The sequence below is a fragment of the Siphateles boraxobius genome, unplaced genomic scaffold (assembly GCF_051911475.1).
Source record: "Siphateles boraxobius isolate OS27281-9 unplaced genomic scaffold, OSU_SipBor_1 19, whole genome shotgun sequence".
Classification (NCBI taxonomy): Eukaryota; Metazoa; Chordata; class Actinopteri; order Cypriniformes; family Leuciscidae; genus Siphateles; species Siphateles boraxobius.
In genome coordinates, this window is record NW_027508799.1 from 1,972,655 (window position 1) to 1,991,946 (window position 19,292).

General features: G+C 44.3%; 1 non-coding gene across 1 annotated transcript; it reads left to right on the forward strand.

Moving 5' to 3' along the window:
* The first annotated feature begins 19,154 nt into the window (after positions 1-19,154).
* Positions 19,155-19,226, forward strand: trnap-agg (transfer RNA proline (anticodon AGG)). Its single transcript has one exon. It is a non-coding gene; the product is annotated as a tRNA-Pro (tRNA).
* The last annotated feature ends 66 nt before the right edge of the window (positions 19,227-19,292 follow it).

The window sequence follows — 19,292 nt, forward strand, 5'->3', positions numbered from 1 at the left end:
CTCGTGACAATCTGATGTCTCGAGTGCCTTTGGGTCTCGCACCCTGTTTGTGCCATCGATTAGTAAAACGATCGGCTTGTTTCTCTACACTCAGTATGGCCGGTCGAGAAGCACTAGATTCATGGGACTCACCGGCTGTATGCTGAGGACGTCCATGACGAAGCTCTGTTGTGTGTTCCGTCTGGTTTGGTGGTCCCGCAATTAACTTTGTTTCAAGAATTGCAATCCTTTGTAAAAGTCTGTGGCAGTTGGAGCAGCAAGTAGATTCCAGAGGAGGCATTTTCTTATCCTTATGAATGTAGGCAGTTGTGTTTTCTCTTCCCCGGAATGTAAGCTTTCAGTGGGAGGCTGGTCGAATAAAATAATTCTGCTTTTTTTTTGTAGTATTCCAAGCGTTTGAGCACTGTGCTGATTTGCTGAAGTTAAAATTAGGTGATAAAAGGAGATAAAATATAGAAATATAAAAGCGATAGAGCAAAGCGCGGAGCAGTAAGCGAGAGCGTCCGAACAGTAGCTGAGCAGGAAGTAGTCGTCATCAGTAGTAATTATCGTCATCTTTGCAACAGGTAAGTCTATTCTTCACGACTGTATAATCGATCATTATTTATTAATAAACAGTGTTTGTTTTTAGACAATTAAACATGCCAATAAAGCTAGCTAGCGTGTAATAGCACACGTTTTCTTCTGTACATGTGAACCTGCAATTTTACCATGATATACAGTAAAAAACATGCCACTACTGTCAAGATAATTAGCCGACCGCTAATTAAGCTATATCCTCCTTAAACCATTTTTTTTGTTGTTGTTAATTTAGTATTTTTTTGTGTCATTCATTACATTATTTTGAGCACAAGAAGATTTTTACTAAAACCTTTAAAAAAAAAGTTTAATTCATATATGTTATACTATACTATGTTATACACCAGTATACATATTTATGTTATCTTTTTAAATACTATGTTATACATATTTAAAAAGACATGAATAGGCAAAAACTGTCAGGATACAGGCACAGAGGCGGAGGTAAGTGAAAGCAAACGTGAGTTTATTTACAGTGATATATGTGCAGAGACAAAGTTCATGTGCAGGTGCGTTGACGATCACGTCGTGCAGAGGATCCCAGGTGAGCAGACCCTTCATAAGAGAGTTGGATGTGGGTAGACAATGTCCAGTGATACGAATACTTTTCTGTTTCAGATCCAGGGAGGAACAGGGAGATCTCGGTGGACACGTGGAGCACTTGGATTCAAATGGCAGGACTCGGGAAACAGGGAACCAGACTGGAATACTGGAGACAGCAAGACAGGGAGACAAAGGTGAGTATATTCAGGGGTGAGTATAGTTACGTGATGGATCTTCGTTGGCAGACTTGGAAACTTCGGGAAATCGTGGGTAACGGTCTTCTCCTGTTGGAGGCTTGACAATGACTGGGGTGTGCGTGAGTGTTTTATAGGGCTGGGTAACGAGGTGACTGATTGTGAACAGGTGTGACTGGTTAATATTCCGGGGAGAGTGACCTTTGAGTGGTGGATGGGAATGAATCTGATTGATTCCTGACACTACCCCCTCCTCCAGCGTCCGCGCCAGCGGACCTAGGACCCCGACGTCGTGGGGGTCTACCTCGAGGTCGAGGAGCAGGTTTGTCAGGGTGTTGTTCGTGGAAGGCAGTGAGTAGCATGGGATCAAGGATGTCCTTACGAGGTATCCAACACCTCTCTTCCGGTCCATAATTTTCCCAGTCAACCAGATACTCGAGTAGACCACCCCGACGTCGGGAGTCCAGGATCTCTCTTACAGCGAAGATGGATTCTGTTTCAATGGGGGGTACCGGAGGATTTTCATCTTGTGCTAGATCTGTAGAGGGGACTGGAACAGGTGAGTGATGGGGCTTCAGGAGGGAAACATGGAATGAGGGGTGGATGCGGTAGTGACTTGGCAGACGGAGCTGGTAGGTAACTGGATTGATTTGTCTTGTTATGGGAAACGGACCGATGTATCTTGGACTTAACTTGCGACAGGGTAGTCTCAACCGGATATCTTTTGTTGAGAGCCAAACCAATTGTCCAGGTTGGTATTCGGGGGTGTTGCTTCGGTGAGTGTCTGCAAAGTGACTGTGACGGTTTATGGCTTGTTGGAGGTGATGGTGAGCTTGGTTCCATATTCTCTCACTGTCCCGGAACCAGGCGTTAACTGCTGGGACTTCTGAGGGTTCCCCGGACCACGGGAACAGTGGAGGTTGGTAACCCAGAATGCATTGGAACGGAGTCAGGTTGGTGGAGGTTTGTCTAAGGGAATTTTGGGCATACTCTGCCCACACGAGGTAACGACTCCAGAGGTGCTGATTGGCATGGCAGAAAGTTCGGAGGAAACGGCTGACATCCTGGATTTTTCGTTCTGCCTGACCATTAGCCTGTGGGTGATACCCTGAAGTGAGACTTACGGTGACATTCATCAGTGCAAAGAAGGCTCGCCAAACTTTTGAAATGAATTGAGGCCCCCTATCTGATACAATGTCCTCTGGGAGGCCGAAATTCTGGAAGACATGTTCCATTAAAAGTTCTGCGGTTGCAAATGCTGTGGGTAAGTTTCTCAGGGGAATCAGCTTACACGCTTTCGAAAAGCGGTCGACGGCCACCAGGATGCAGGTGTTCTCTTCGGAGGGTGGAAGATCAGTCACAAAATCCACCCCAATGTGCGACCAGGGTCTTTGGGGAACGGGTAGAGGCATGAGTTTTCCTGCGGGCAAATGACGAGGGTTTTTGTTCATTGCACATAGGATGCACCCCTGGATGAATGATTTGACGTCTCGGAGCATGTTGGGCCACCAGTAGCAGTTTTGGAGAGTGGAGCAGGTTTTGGTGACTCCTGGGTGACCCGTACCAACGGAGGAGTGCGCTGAGGAGATAAGTGATATACGGAATTCATCGGGTACGTAGATTTTCCCAGCTGGGCATTCCGTAGGACTGGGTTGGTTTCGAGACAATTCCATCAGTTGTTCGTTTAAGTCCCACTGAATGGGATTGACAAAGATTTTCTCTGGAAAGATGTTCTCGGGTTCTTCATGGTGAGTTTCAGGAGCATGGAGACGAGACAGAAGCATCCGCTCGGACGTTCTTGGAGCCTGGACGATAGGAGATCTGGAAGTGAAATCGAGTGAAGAAAAGCGCCCATCTAGCCTGGCGTGGATTGAGTCGTTTTGCTTCTTTCAGATACTGGAGGTTCTTATGGTCGGTGAGAACCAGGAAGGGGTGTTTGGCGCCCTCCAACCAGTGTCGCCATTCTTCAAGCGCAAGTTTTACCGCCAGGAGTTCCCGATTGCCGATATCATAGTTTACTTCGGCGGGTGACAACTTGTGGGAGAAGAACGCACATGGCATAGGTTTGGGTGACAAATTGGAATACTGAGACAACACTGCTCCTACTCCAGTGGTGGAGGCATCGACTTCTACGATGAACATCTCTTCGGGATTAGGATGTCGGAGTAGAGGGGCAGTGGTGAAGGCGGTTTTCAAAGACTGGAATGCGTGGTCGGCTTCCTCAGTCCAGAGCAGCGTTTTTGGCTTTCCCTTTAGGAGTGACGTTAGAGGAGCTGTTAGCAGGCTGTACTGGTGAACGAACCCCCGATAAAAGTTGGCAAAGCCAAGGAATCTTTGCAATTCTTTTACCGTCTGTGGGGTTGGCCAGGAAGTGATCGCCTTGGTCTTGCGATCGTCCATCTGTACTCCTCTTTCACTGAGTTGATAGCCTAGGAATTCGACTGAAGTTTGGTGAAATGAGCATTTTTCTGCTTTTAGGAACAAAGAGAACTCACGTAGCCGTTGGAGGACTAAGGAGACGTGTCGTTGGTGTTCCACTGGATCCTTGGAATAGATTAAAATGTCATCGATGTAGATTATTACGAATCGGTTCAGATAATCTCGGAGTACCTCGTCCATAAAGCTTTGAAAGATGGAAGGAGCGTTGACCAGTCCATACGGCATAACCAAATATTCGTAGTGGCCAGCAGGGGTGATGAACGCGGTTTTCCATTCGTCGCCTTCTCGAATTCGGATGAGGTTATATGCGCTCCTCAAGTCCAGTTTAGTGAACATCTTGGCCTCACGCAGCTGCTCCAGTGAGGAAGGAACCAACGGTTGTGGATAGCTGAACTTCAAGGTTATTCTGTTCAGGGTTCGATAGTCGATACAAGGACGTAGTCCGCCATCCTTCTTAGGAACAAAGAAAAAGCTGGCAGCAGCAGGTGACGTGGAGGAACGGCTATACCCCTGTTTCAGAGCCTCTTCAATGTACTGTTGCATGGCTTTCTGTTCGGGAATAGACAGGGAGTAGATTCGTCCCTTAGGAATGGGTTCTCCTGGAACAAGGTCGATCGCACAATCCCAAGCTCGATGAGGGGGTAATTTAGCAGCCTCGACAGGATTGAACACATCTGCAAACGAGGAATAACAGGTAGGTATGGAAACGGACAGACTCTCAGTGGGGCTTTCGATGGAGGTTGAGTTTACTGGGACAATGTTAGGTGCATCAACGATGGATGTGGTCGCCAACTCGGCAGTTCTGGATGCACACCTACACCCCCAGTTCAGGATCTTACCAGATGACCAGTTGATATTGGGTTGATGTCGAATAAGCCATGGGCGACCCAGAATTAGATCAGTCTGACTGTTCTCTAATATGAAAGGTTCAAAAAGTTCGTGATGTGTATTTTCGACACCCAGGATGATGGGTTTAATCTGAGCTGTGACATACCCCTTATTTATGGTTTCACCCGTCACTGCATGGATGGAGTATGGTCTGGCGGTGGCTGATTTCTCGAGCTGGAGTTTTTGGCAGAGCCTTCCGGAAATGAAGTTTCCTGCCGACCCGGAGTCCACTATGGCTGTGGCAGAAACATGGAAAGTCGTGGATTTTAAGATCACTGAAATAGTTAGTGGGGCTGATACCGAATCGGCCGTAAAGACAGAACTCACAAGCATTCTGGGGGGTCGAGTCGGACATGACTGACGAAAGTGTCCTCCCATTCCACAATACAGACATAACCTGAGTTCACGGCGCCGGGCACGTTCCGCTGGGGACAGTCGGTAAGTATCCAATTGCATCTTTTCTCCATCTGCTTCGGGCGGAGCTTCCGTGGGATACTGAGAATTACTAGTGGGTCGGCGATTTTCTAGATAACAGCCCTGAGATCGTTGATGCACACGGAGAGCTTGTTGGATAAATTTTTCAACACCCAGACTGTCATCATATATCGCCATTTGCAGACGGAGAGCAGGATTCAGACCACGTCAGTAAACAGAAATGAGCGCCTTCTCGTTCCACCCACTTGCAGAGGCTAAAGTGTGAAATTCCAACGAATACTCAGAAACCGATTTTCGACCTTGGTATAGTTGCAGTAGTTTGTCACTGGTGGAAGAATCATCAACTGGTCGTCCGAAAACTTCTTTAAAATGGTCTACAAACCCTTGTACCGATGAGGTTGTAGTGGACTCCTGTAACCACATGGTTTCAGCCCATCTTAAAGCAGCCCCGGATAACTGTTGGATGATAAAAGCGATTTTCGATCTTTCTGTGGGATATAACTGATTTTGCTGTTCCAGAGCGAGCGAACACTGAAGCAGGAACCCGTTGCAATCCTCCACCCGTCCGGAGAATGGCGCTGGACGTGATGCTTGGTTAGCGAAGCATATCATCGAAGAAGTGGAGTCTGCGGAAGTGCTGAGCGTAGACTGACCGGAATTTTGAACAGCGGCTTTAGACTGTACAGGGTTATCACCATGGCGGGTAGCTTCCATCGCGCTGTTTAACTTTTCTGTTCTGGTCAAGCCTTCTGTCAGGATACAGGCACAGAGGCGGAGGTAAGTGAAAGCAAACGTGAGTTTATTTACAGTGATATATGTGCAGATACAAAGTTCATGTGCAGGTGCGTTGACGATCACGTCGTGCAGAGGATCCCAGGTGAGCAGACCCTTCTTCAGAGAGTTGGACGTGGGTAGACAATGTCCAGTGATACGAATACTTTTCTGTTTCAGATCCAGGGAGGAACAGGGAGATCTCGGTGGACACGTGGAGCACTTGGATTCAAATGGCAGGACTCGGGAAACAGGGAACCAGACTGGAATACTGGAGACAGCAAGACAGGGAGACAAAGGTGAGTATATTCAGGGGTGAGTATAGTTACGTGATGGATCTTCGTTGGCAGACTTGGAAACTTCGGGAAATCGTGGGTAACGGTCTTCTCCTGTTGGAGGCTTGACAATGACTGGGGTGTGCGTGAGTGTTTTATAGGGCTGGGTAACGAGGTGACTGATTGTGAACAGGTGTGACTGGTTAATATTCCGGGGAGAGTGACCTTTGAGTGGTGGATGGGAATGAATCTGATTGATTCCTGACAAAAACAAGTGTTTTTTTGTTTCAACAAATGATTCTCAACTATGTTATAAAAGATATACCAAAACGATTTGATATACCATTTTAAGTTTTAGATCTGTTTGATGATCATATTATTATGAATTGTCATAAACGCCTTTATGTTATATTTGGTGTTTCTTAGTAATCTCTGCCACAAAAGCTAAACAAAACAAAACGATTTAAGCATGGCATGATACCAGCAAGATTGTACCAAGAAGTGTTATTGATTTTCTTATTAAAAAGTTCATCACACTATTTACAATTTGTACACAAGGCAATTCAAAGTGATTCACAGTTGTATAAAAACAATAATGCTTATGCGCATAATAATAATAATCATTAATTATTATAATATTATAATAATTAATTACATAAAAAAGAAATGCTGTAGTAAAATACTTTCAGTTGGAATATGACAGCTATGTAACGTTCTGTTTATGCCTGTGTCCTTTCAGATTATGTATGCATACCCGGTTTTACGAAGAACCTCTGAGGGTCGACTCCTTATGGGGCCAACTGAGGAGGCCAATAGGAGGAAGATCGTGTTGGCAGGGAGGGCCAGGTGTAAGGAGGAGGTCCTGGCTGAGGCCACTGCCTTTGTGAGGCAGAATGGAGGGAATCCTGGAGACCAGTTCCTGGTTCTGGCTCACTGCAAGATCCAGTTTGGGAAACACCAGGGTCAGAGGTTCCTGTGGCTGCTGGAGAACTCACTGGGGTATGCCTGCTATCTGGTCAGCAGCATTTTGGGGGAGGAGGAGAGGGACAACCCGCTGTCTGACAACAAACACCTGTTCCTCAGATACACCTCGAAGATCAGGGAGGTAGGCGAGGCTGTGGAGGTGTGTCATATAAAACAGAACATGCTGCAGGAGGCCCAGAGGACAGGAGACTCTGGATGTCTGATGGTGGAGTTTGGGGATTTTAAGGGTAGGTCAATGAAGGAGGTGTATGAGGACCCAAGCAAGGAGGCCCAGGCTATTATCATCACCTACCTGAAGAAGGCAAAGGCCGGGCCTAACACCAATATGGCCCTTTTCAAAGCATACGTGCTGAAGAGGCAGGCTCCAGCCCACGTGCCCACCACCACTGTGCCCACTGCATCTGTCCTCACTGCTGCTGTGCCCACTGCCACTGTGTCTGTTCCTCCTCCACCTACTGCCACTAAGAACAGACCACTGCTGGCGACCAATGTGAAGGCCCTGTTGGCGTGGGGGAAGCATTTATCTGCTTCACAGCTGGCACAAAATATTTTGTCTCCAGCCAAACCCTGTAAGTGATTTGCAAGCTTTAAAATCATTACAGTATATATTATGCAGTATATATGTCTAACGAAAATACGTGTTCAACAGCTGCAGGACCACGTGTACCACCTGCGTCTGAGTCCGCAGCCCGGAGACAGCTCTTTACATGTGGTGAGTATCACTTAACGCATACAAGTGTGTTGGTGACATGTGCTTAGTGTTTTATGTTATTTTACAGACTCTGCTGCTACGGATTTTTTTGAGGAGGAAGATGACCTGGAGATGGCAACTGTAGCCTCGCAAGCTGAGGAACAACTTCCTCAAGGTATGTAAATCTTAAACAATATTTTACAAACAATTACAAATAAAACAAAACAGTATTTTTTAAATGACATATTATTTTATTTCACAACACAGAGGAATGGCACTTCTCAGGTGTCAATCTACATTCACTCTTTGAGTGAACATCCTCAAAGGAAAAAAGATAATTTAAAGGTGTATGTAAAAGGTTTTATTTCATTTTTTATCGTAATCACTGACTAAAGCTCATTCTTGTCATCTCACACTTCCCCCACTCCCCTTGGAATAAGTGGCTGTTGTAGTGTTTGGTCTGCTTCGCTTCACACTTGGCTGATCCCATCTTTTTTTCTTCTTGTATTTCTTCTAATGGTGCTTGGATGAAAAACAGGATGATTTTCACTGCTTCCTTCCATCTTTTAATCATCATGTCATCTCTCTACTAATCATACATGCTTTGCAGTAAACCTTGTAATCGCAGTAGCTGTCCAGCAGAGCTGAGAAAGTCATGCTGTGAAAGTCTAAAACAATAAGATCATTTTGTTGTGTTTTTTTACGCTCCAGCCACTGCAGGCTCGAGAGGCCCTGCTCCTGCCCCGGCTTGTGCTACTGCCCCTGCTCCTGCCCCTTGTCCTGCTCCTCCAGCAATGTGGACCCCTGGCCAGGTGTCCCAGTCGCCTGCAGAGCTTCCTGTCCACTGGAAAGAGCAACTCCCATCTTTCCAGCAAGGCCTTCAACCCCTGTCCCTCTGCACCAGGACCATCCTCACTACAGCCACCCACAGGACTGCAGCGCCCTGCCCAGCCTCCTCTGCAGTCTCCTCCTCTGCGCCCTGCCCAGCCTCCTCTGCAGTCTCCTCCTCTGCGCCCTGCCCAGCCTCCTCTGCAGTCTCCTCCTCTGCGCCCTGCCCAGCCTCCTCTGCAGTCTCCTCCTCTGCGCCCTGTTCAGCCTCCTCTGCAGTCTCCTCCACAGCCTTCTGTCCAGCCAAGTGCTGCCTCTGCTCCTGCAACATCAACTGGGTCCAGTGTTGCAGACCAGGCTCCTGTAAGTAAGCTTCTCATTATTCGTATGCAAGTGCTGCAGCGTGATTTCCAATGACCACAACAAAAGAGGCCGCATTTCCTCTGTGCTGGAAACGTTGCACTGGCTACCTTTTAATTGTAGATTTAATAAAAAAATTGCGCTTTAAGCCATGCAAGCTGGAATGTTTGCGGCTCGGCAGCAGCAGGGAGGATGTATGTTTCGGCTCATTGGTATAGGGGTATGATTCTCGCTTAGGGTGCGAGAGGTCCCGGGTTCAAATCCTGGACGAGCCCATTATTAGGCTTTGCTTTTAATCTCTTCAGCCTGATTAGGGCAACCAGGATATTTATATCCCGGGTTTCGGCAGAGGAACCACGTCCGCCTCTTTTAGTCTACCTGATTCCACCTAGCCTCATCGCTATCTGCCTCTCAGACAGCCAGCTATCAGGAAGTGTTGGTTCCATGGTGTAATGGTTAGCACTTTGGGCTTTGAATCCAGCGATCCAAGTTCCAATCTAGGTAGAACCTTTTTAGGTTCTTTGCGGAAGGGTGCGAAAAAGCAGAGGTGATGCGCAACTGCTGACGTGGCAGTGAAATTGGCAATCTCAAACAGAGTCGGAATTGGGGAAACATGGGCTTAAAAAGCAAAGGCTTCATTTGCTCCTTGCTATCGTGCTTTTGGACTCAATGACTTAAATCTCTGCTGCTCATGGGAAAAGTTGACACACGCCAAGGTTCCATGGTGTAATGGTTTGCACTCTTGGCTCTGAATCCAGCGATCCGAGTTCAAATCTCGGTGGGACCTGCTTTTGCCAGGAATGTGTGCAGTACCTCGTTCGAAAAAACTTTTTCGGCAGCACTGAGCCGCAAGAGCTCATCTAGGTAGTGCCTCTTGAAGGGGGGCGTAAAAAGGATGGACAGCACTGGAGAATGCAGGCATCGATCCCGCTACCTCTCGCATGCTAAGCGAGCGCTCTACCATTTGAGCTAATTCCCCTCGATGATGGAGAGGAGGTGTCCATCGCTCTCAAAGACAAAGACGAGGCGCGATCACTGGCTACCTTTTAATTGTAGATCCGAGTTCAAATCTCGGTGGGACCTGCATTTGCCAGGAATGTGTGCAGTACCTCGTTCGAAAAAACATTTTCGGCAGCACTGAGCCGCAAGAGCTCATCTAGGTAGTGCCCCTTGAAGGGGGGCGTAAAAAGGATGGACAGCACTGGAGAATGCAGGCATCGATCCCACTACCTCTCGCTTGCGCCTACTGCTTCCTACCGATTGAGCCAAAGTAAGCCCAAAGTAAGCCCACGTGAGCCAATCGTGTTTCTCTGCTGTGGCTTACTTTTGACCAATCGCGTTCTCTCCTGTGGCTTACTTTTGACCAATCGTGTTTCTCTCCTGTGGCTTACTTTTGACCAATCGCCTTTCTCTCCTGTGGCTTACTTTTGACCAATCGCGTTTCTCTCCTGGCTCTGCTCCTGTGGCTTACTTTTGACCAATCGGCGACCGCGATTATTATCGTCATCTTTGCAATCTTTGCAACAGGTAAGTTTATTCTTCACGACTGTATAATCGATCATTATTCATTCATAAACAGTGTTTGATTTTGGACAATTAAACATGCCAATAAAGCTAGCTAGCGTGTAATAGCACACGTTTTCCTCTGTACATGTGAACCTGCAACTTTACCATGATATACAGTAAAAAACATGCCACTACTGTCAAGATAATTAGCCGACCGCTAATAAGCTATATCCTCCTTAAACCATTTTTTTTGTTGTTGTTAATTTAGTATTTTTTGGTGTCATTCATTACATTATTTTGAGCACAAGAAGATTTTTACTAAAACCTTTTAAAAAAAAAGTTTAATTCATATATGTTATACTATACTATGTTATACACCAGTATACATAGTTATGTTATTGTTGTAAACTTCTTCCTTCTTCAGTGTAGAAAAACTCAGAAGCGAAAACCAGGAGACTTATTTAAGCAGGATTCTTTATTTGCTGTAGTCTGCTCCGGACCCAAGTCAAGTGAAGTCTAACTAAGGCAGTATACATTGAGTTCATATATACATTTCAAGGGGGAGGGATTACATTGTGATGTAAATGAGCTGAGACAACGAGAACAGGAAAAGGCATAGACTTCTCGTACTGAGATGAGACAAATGGTCTCAGTAATAAAATAACAGGTGTTCAAACTTGCTCAGCATGACTCTTCCCCCGGTAAACAACGAGAACAGGAAAAGCCTAGCCTTCTCGTACTGAGATGGGACAGTCAGGAATATCCCGCTGAGAACCCCTACCGTTTGCAGAGATTTCCTGGTCTCATCATTTCTAAACTTTCTCAATATAAAATACTATTGTATTGGCAATCTAAATTAAACATTTAAATAAATTTGTAATCCTACATTTCCCCCTTTGAGAGTTCTAAATAACTCTCACAAAATACAAATTTAGACACTTAAAAGTTAAATTCTTGTAACTTGTGATCATTACAGGCTCATGCTTCTGTGTTGCTGTTTCTGCAATTGCATGCTGACACAGAAACAAACATGCAAATTTAGGGTCCGTTAAGTTCTTAAGGGTAATAGTCTTTTCTGTTTGGGACTGTCATTTCTTTGTGAGGGGCGTGAGTCATTTGTTGAATGAAACACTTGATACTGTGGACGCATAGATAGTACGCTATTAGAAGAAATAACAGCAGAATTGCTATTTCCTTTATCCACAGCCAGGGTTTCCCAATCAAGTTTCCGAACCATGAAAAATGTACTTCAGTCATCTGGTGTAATTTTGCTGAAAGATCAAGAATGTCTTGTTGGATTTTGTTCAAGTTCTCTGTTGGATCCATTAAAACCCGGTGCAGCACTCAGGTCCGATGATGGTGCAGGCTCCTTCCGTTGCTAGAATGTAATCTAAGGCCACTCTGTTCTGTAAGATCATTATCTTGTGCGAAGCGAGAGTGTCTGTGATGTTACTGGTACGACAATCTTGATCATGTTGATGGATGACTGAAGGTTTCGTATGTGAGTCTCTGCGTTGTGTATTTTTTTCTTTTTCTTTTCTTTATCCTTTTGTGATAGTTGGCTCGGAAGAGGGTCAAGTTGTTTCTTGAGGTTTTCTTGTGGCTTCATACGCAGATGACGAGGTCAGTGCGTATGGGTCTCGGGAAGTCATCAGTGGTATCTGCACAGAGTAAGAAAGAAAACAAAAGACAGGAGAGCAGTATTTGTTCAAACACTAGGGTTGTAAACTTCCGAGTCTGCTAAGCAGTAGAGCAGTATTTGTTCAAACACTAGGGTTGTAAACTTTTTCTCTGTCTGCTATTGTCGTTCCATCTCTCCCTATTTCTTAATTCCTTTGACATCTAAAGAACAGTGAGGTAAGGATGGACTAGGATAGGGCCTATGAGGGAAGTCTTCACCCCAGGGTTAACCCCCGAAGCCTATTGCATTCGGTTCTTCCTGGGGCTCCTCACTGGTTCTGTGTCCTAACCTATCCCTGTTGGTGCAGGAACAACCTTACAGTGTGACACATGAGTCTAGGTTTTCCTTCCCTGACACAATACTGCAGCTGCTGTAATCAACATCACTTGATGTGGCCCATGTCACTTTGGTTCTAATGGAGGAAACGTCTTTGTACAGATCAATTATTGATTCAGGAGGCATCATTTTCTTCTGTGCTTCACTACCTGAACACACTTGTACAGTTGCATAGAAACAAGACTGTTTAGCTGCCATATCAGCAAGAGCATTACCTTTAGCTTCTGTAGTATTAGTTGTGAGATGTGCTTTCACTTTGATCACTGCTAATTTCTTTGGAAGTTTCATGGAAAACATTAGATCTTTCACTAATTCAGCATGCTTAATGGGGGATCCAGCAGAAGTTAGAAACTGTCTGGTTTGCAAAATGACACCAAAATCATGAATTACCCCAAAAGCATACCTGGAATCTGTGTAGATATTAGCAACTGATCCTGAAGCTACCATGCATGCTCTTGTTAGGGCTACTAGTTCTGCAGCTTGAGCTGAAAAATGATCTGGAAGACGTCCTGAAGCTAACACTTCCGTGGTGGACGTTACTGCATAACCTGCTCGTCTGTTACCTTTTTCTTTTACTTCACTCATAGGTGTATATGTAAGCGTAACACAATTGTGAGTTATTTCTCCTTCATCCTCTAACAAAACTTCAGTCATAGCAGACATCATACATGAGGACGGATTTGTGACAGGTGCACGCTGTAAGACAATATTTGGCATTATTGTGGACACTGCATGAGGGCTTTTTTACATTTACAGTCTGACCTAACACTATTAATGATGAAAGGCCTGTGCTGTAAAATAACATTTAAGGCTGTGAGTCTACTTTAACCAGAGTCCCTCAAAGGAAAAACTGAGATAGTCACTTCCCTTTTGTTCTATTAAACAAAAACAGAAGTCTTTTATCTCTGTTGCAAGTTAGTGGGGAAATAAAGCACTCACAGCCCAAATGGTTAACACGTCAACCAGCTGCCCCAGTTTAATGATGAGGGGAGGGGCTGCTTCATAGTAGCAAGCAGACTGAGTAGGAGCTGAGTAACATTGTTAACTTGTTTAAAGTTCTTTTTGTTTTTCCTACACTCTTTTCCCCAATGTCCATGTTTACCACAATAATAACAACTACTGCCCTCTCTCTTAGGACATTTGCGTTTCTGTTGATTCTCTGTGTTGACCTTAAAGGATGCTGTTGCAATTTTTACTCTTTCCTTGACATCAGAGTCTCTTTCCCATGCAGCCAAACTGTCTAAGTTGTTTTGTATGGTTCTAGTGGACCATGTTAAGTCTAAGAAAGGCAATGCTTTTCTATGTTCTGACAACAGACCATCAAACCATGTGCGAACTAGGGGACCATTATCTTCTAGCACCTTCTCTGAAGTGCCAGCTATACCACTGTATGCTGCTGCTGACTGGCAAAATCTTTGAGTGTATTCACTAACAGTTTCACCCTTCTTCTGTAAAGAACTAGTGATCTTCGACCAGTCAATTTTAGGTCCAACAATGTTCTTCAACGCTTTCAGAACTCCCTCTCTCAATTCATCTTTTCTGGCATGTTGTAGTTCAGAAGTAACAGCAGACTCAAAACTGTTGAATTCAGATTCAGTTAGAATTTGTGACATCAGCTGTGTGACTTCTGCCAACGACATGTCGTAAAGACGCATTTTACTGATCAATGCCCTTCTAAATTCAGAAACATCAGTGCGTACTGAAGGTAAGCTTTGGGATAGTCTTTCTATATCTCTAGGTCCGAGTGCTTTGGCAACAGTTTGGTTTTGGACAACAGAAGAGTAGGTAGGAACACTTTCAGTTCCCTCAATTCCCTGAGATCTTCTTGCAACACAAACCTTTACTGAATCTACAGGCTTATCAGTTACTGATGGGATGTCTACATCTGTTTCAAAGAATGCTTTTAAGTCAGGATAAGTTTCATCTGACTGTTGGTCTTCTGAGTCACATTTGGTTGAGGCCTTGTTATGGCCCACCTTAGTGTGCATTTGTTTGTTCTGTTCTTTTAATTTAGCTATACACCTAGATTGTTCTTGTGCAATGGATAAGCTAAATTCCCTATGGCAACAGATTATGCCTTTCATGTTTTTCTTTCTGATACATGCACCTAACACCTTCTTGCATTCTTCAATAGACCAAATCTTATCTGGATGAATCTCATATTTCTGTGTTAGTTCTTGTCTAACTTTTTCAGTGACTATTAGATCCATCTGTTCTCCTAACAGTGTTTTAAATTCGCTATCTGACCACAAAGGATTAGCAAGACCACCTTTTTTAGTTGTGGAGATTGGTCTAGCACTTTTCTTAATCATTTTGTGGATTTCTTTGTTACCACACAAACAAACACTAAACTTCTCTGATTACAGAGGGTCTACACTTATGTCACAGATCAAACTGTTGATAAACCTTCCTTGTTACCAACACATCACATTTAACTTCCCTGCCAGAAACAGAGGATGAAACACAAAATATTAGCACGTTACGCTAATCTTCCCTGAAAGAAACGGAAAGGATCTTTCACCTTCCTAACTTTTTAGAGGATAAAACAAAATTACTAGCATGTATTGCTAACGCTTCCCTGCCTGAAACAGATGATCAAACTTTCCTCTCTAAAAGAAAAACTTTTAAAAGGGTAACCAAAATAAATAGCCTGTAAGACTACCTCTTCTCTGCTTGCACAGAGGCTAACAATATTTTAACTTGAATGCTAAAATCTTCCCTGTCTGCACAGAGGATACCAACAACTTCCCTGACTATTCAGAGGATCAAACTCTCTTCTCTAAAAGAAATTTTTTAGAGGGTAACACCACAAGGTAACAAACAACAAAACAAATAATTAGCAAAATAATACTAATCTTCCCTGCCTGACACAGAGGATATCTTTTTAACATGTGATGTTAAAAACGTCCCTGCCTGAACAGAGGATATATTTTCATCTTTAAAAGACAACTTTTAAAGGATAACTTTAGGTAATCAAACACTACAGCTGTCTGATAACTCTTTCTCTGACGGCACAGAGGATAATTTTTACTGGTTTTTCAACGGTTCTTTGAATGGAGTGAAACTCACCAAATTATTGTTGTATGGAAAAAATTCCGTCTGGAAACTCAGTCAGAGATCTTTGTTGAGCTTGGTTCTGGAACTCAGTTAGCTTTGTTGAGATCTTTGTTGAGATTCAGTTCTGGAACACAGTCAGCTTTGTTGAGATCTTTGTTGAGATTCAGTTCGCGAACTCAGGCAGCTTTGTTGAGATCTTTCTGGATTCAAAAGATTCAGTCTGGAACTGGAAAGTCAGATCTTTGTTGAGATCTTTGAGCTTTGAAGTTTCAAAAGTTCATTCTTTGTTGAGTTTCAGTTTCTCCATCCGGGTCACAGGCACCATCTGTTGTAAACTTCTTCCTTCTTCAGTGTAGAAAAACTCAGAAGCGAAAACCAGGAGACTTATTTAAGCAGGATTCTTTATTTGCTGTAGTCTGCTCCGGACCCAAGTCAAGTGAAGTCTAACTAAGGCAGTATACATTGAGTTCATATATACATTTCAAGGGGGAGGGATTACATTGTGATGTAAATGAGCTGAGACAACGAGAACAGGAAAAGGCATAGACTTCTCGTACTGAGATGAGACAAATGGTCTCAGTAATAAAATAACAGGTGTTCAAACTTGCTCAGCATGACTCTTCCCCCGGTAAACAACGAGAACAGGAAAAGCCTAGCCTTCTCGTACTGAGATGGGACAGTCAGGAATATCCCGCTGAGAACCCCTACCGTTTGCAGAGATTTCCTGGTCTCATCATTTCTAAACTTTCTCAATATAAAATACTATTGTATTGGCAATCTAAATTAAACATTTAAATAAATTTGTAATCCTACATTATCTTTTTAAATACTATGTTATACATATTTAAAAAGACATGAATAGGCAAAAACAAGTGTTTTTTTGTTTCAACAAATGATTCTCAACTATGTTATAAAAGATATACCAAAACGATTTGATATACCATTTTAAGTTTTAGATCTGTTTGATGATCATATTATTATGAATTGTCATAAACGCCTTTATGTTATATTTGGTGTTTCTTAGTAATCTCTGCCACAAAAGCTAAACAAAACTAAACGATTTAAGCATGGCATGATACCAGCAAGATTGTACCAAGAAGTGTTATTTATTTTCTTATTAATAAGTTCATCACACTATTTACAATTTGTACACAAGGCAATTCAAAGTGATTCACAGTTGTATAAAAAACAATAATGCTTATGCTCATAATAATAATAATAATATTCATTAATTATTATAATATTATAATAATTAATTACATAAAAAAGAAATGCTGTAGTAAAATACTTTCAGTTGGAATATGACAGCTATGTAACGTTCTGTATATGCCTGTGTCCTTTCAGATTATGTATGCATACCCGGTTTTACGAAGAACCTCCGAGGGTCGACTCCTTATGTGGCCAACTGAGGAGGCCAATAGGAGGAAGATCGTGTTGGCAGGGAGGGCCAGGTGTAAGGAGGAGGTCCTGGCTGAGGCCACTGCCTTTGTGAGGCAGAATGGAGGGAATCCTGGAGACCAGTTCCTGGTTCTGGCTCACTGCAAGATCCAGTTTGGGAAACACCAGGGTCAGATTTTCCTGTGGCTGCTGGAGAACTCACTGGGGTATGCCTGCTATCTGGTCAGCAGCATTTTGGGGGAGGAGGAGAGGGACAACCCGTTGTCGGACAACAAACACCTGTTCCTCAGATACACCTCGCAGATCAGGGAGGTAGGCGAGGCTGTGGAGGTGTATCATATAAAACAGGCCATGCTGCAGGAGGCCCAGAGGACAGGAGACTCTGGATGTCTGATGGTGGAGTTTGGGGATTTTAAGGGTAGGTCAATGAATGAGGTGTATGAGGACCCAAGCAAGGAGGCCCAGGCTCTCATCACCTACCTGAAGAAGGCAAAGGCCAGGCCTAACACCAATATGGCCCTTTTCAAAGCATACGTGCTGAAGAGGCAGGCTCCAGCCCCTTGCCCACCACCACTGTGCCCACTGCATCTGTCCTCACTGCTGCTGTGCCCACTGCCACTGTGTCTGTTCCTCCTCCACCTACTGCCACTAAGAACAGGCCACTGCTGGCGACCAATGTGAAGGCCCTGTTGGCGCGGGGGAAGCATTTATTTGCTTCACAGCTGGCACAAAAGATTTTGGCTCCAGCCAAACCCTGTAAGTGATTTGCAAGCTTTAAAATCATTACAGTATATATTATGCAGTATATATGTCTAACGAAAATACGTGTTCAACAGCTGCAGGACCACGTGTACATCCTGCGTCTGAGTCCGCAGCCCGGAGACAGCTCTTTACATGTGGTGAGTATCACTTAACGCATACAAGTGTGTTGGTGACATGTGCTTAGTGTTTTATGTTATTTTACAGACTCTGCTGCTACGGATTTTTTTGAGGAGGAAGATGAGCTGGAGATGGCAACTGTAGCCTCGCAAGCTGAGGAACAACTTCCTCAAGGTATGTAAATCTTAAACAATATTTTACAAACAATTACAAATAAAACAAAACAGTATTTTTTAAATGACATATTATTTTATTTCACAACACAGAGGAATGGCACTTCTCAGGTGTCAATCTACATTCACTCTTTGAGTGAACATCCTCAAAGGAAAAAAGACAATTTAAAGGTGTATGTAAAAAGGTTTTATTTCATTTTTTATCGTAATCACTGACTAAAGCTCATTCTTGTCATCTCACACTCCCCTTGGAATAAGTGGCTGTTGTAGTGTTTGGTCTGCTTCGCTTCACACTTGGCTGATCCCATCTTTTTTTCTTCTTGTATTTCTTCTAATGGTGCTTGGATGAAAAACAGGATGATTTTCACTGCTTCCTGCCATCTTTTCATCATCATGTCATCTCTCTACTAATCATACATGCTTTGCAGTAAACCTTGTAATCGCAGTAGCTGTCCAGCAGAGCTGAGAAAGTCATGCAGTGAAAGTCTAAAACAATAAGATAATTTTGTTGTGTTTTTTTACGCTCCAGCCACTGCAGGCTCGAGAGGCCCTGCTCCTGCCCCAGCTCGTGCTACTGCCCCTGCTCCTGCCCCTTATCCTGCTCCTCCAGCATTGTGGACCCCTGGCCAGGTGTCCCAGTCGCCTGCAGAGCTTCCTGTCCACTGGAAAGAGCAACTCCCATCTTTCCAGCAAGGCCTTCAACCCCTTTCCCTCTGCACCAGGACCATCCTCACTACAGCCACCCACAGGACTGCAGCGCCCTGCCCAGCCTCCTCTGCAGTCTCCTCCTCTGCGCCCTGCCTAGCCTCCTCTGAAGTCTCCTCCTCTGCGCCCTGCTCAGCCTCCTCTGCAGTCTCCTCCACAGCCTTCTGTCCAGCCAAGTGTTGCCTCTGCTCCTGCAACATCAACTGGGTCCAGTGTTGCAGACCAGGCTCCTGTAAGTAAGCTTCTCATTATTCGTGTGCAGGTGCTGCAGCGTGATTTCCAATGACCACAAAAAAAGAGGCCGCATTTCCTCTGTGCTGGAAACTTTGCACTGGCTACCTTTTAATTGTAGATTTAATCAAAAAATTGAGCTTTAAGCCATGCAAGCTGAAATGTTTGCGGCCCGGCAGCAGCAGGGGCGATGTATGTTTCGGCTCGTTGGTCTAGGGGTATGATTCTTGCTTAGGGTGCGAGGGGTCCCGGGTTCAAATCCCGGACGAGCCCATTATTAGGCTTTTCTTTTAATCTCTTCGGCCTGATTAGGGCAACCAGGATATTTCTGAGAAATTG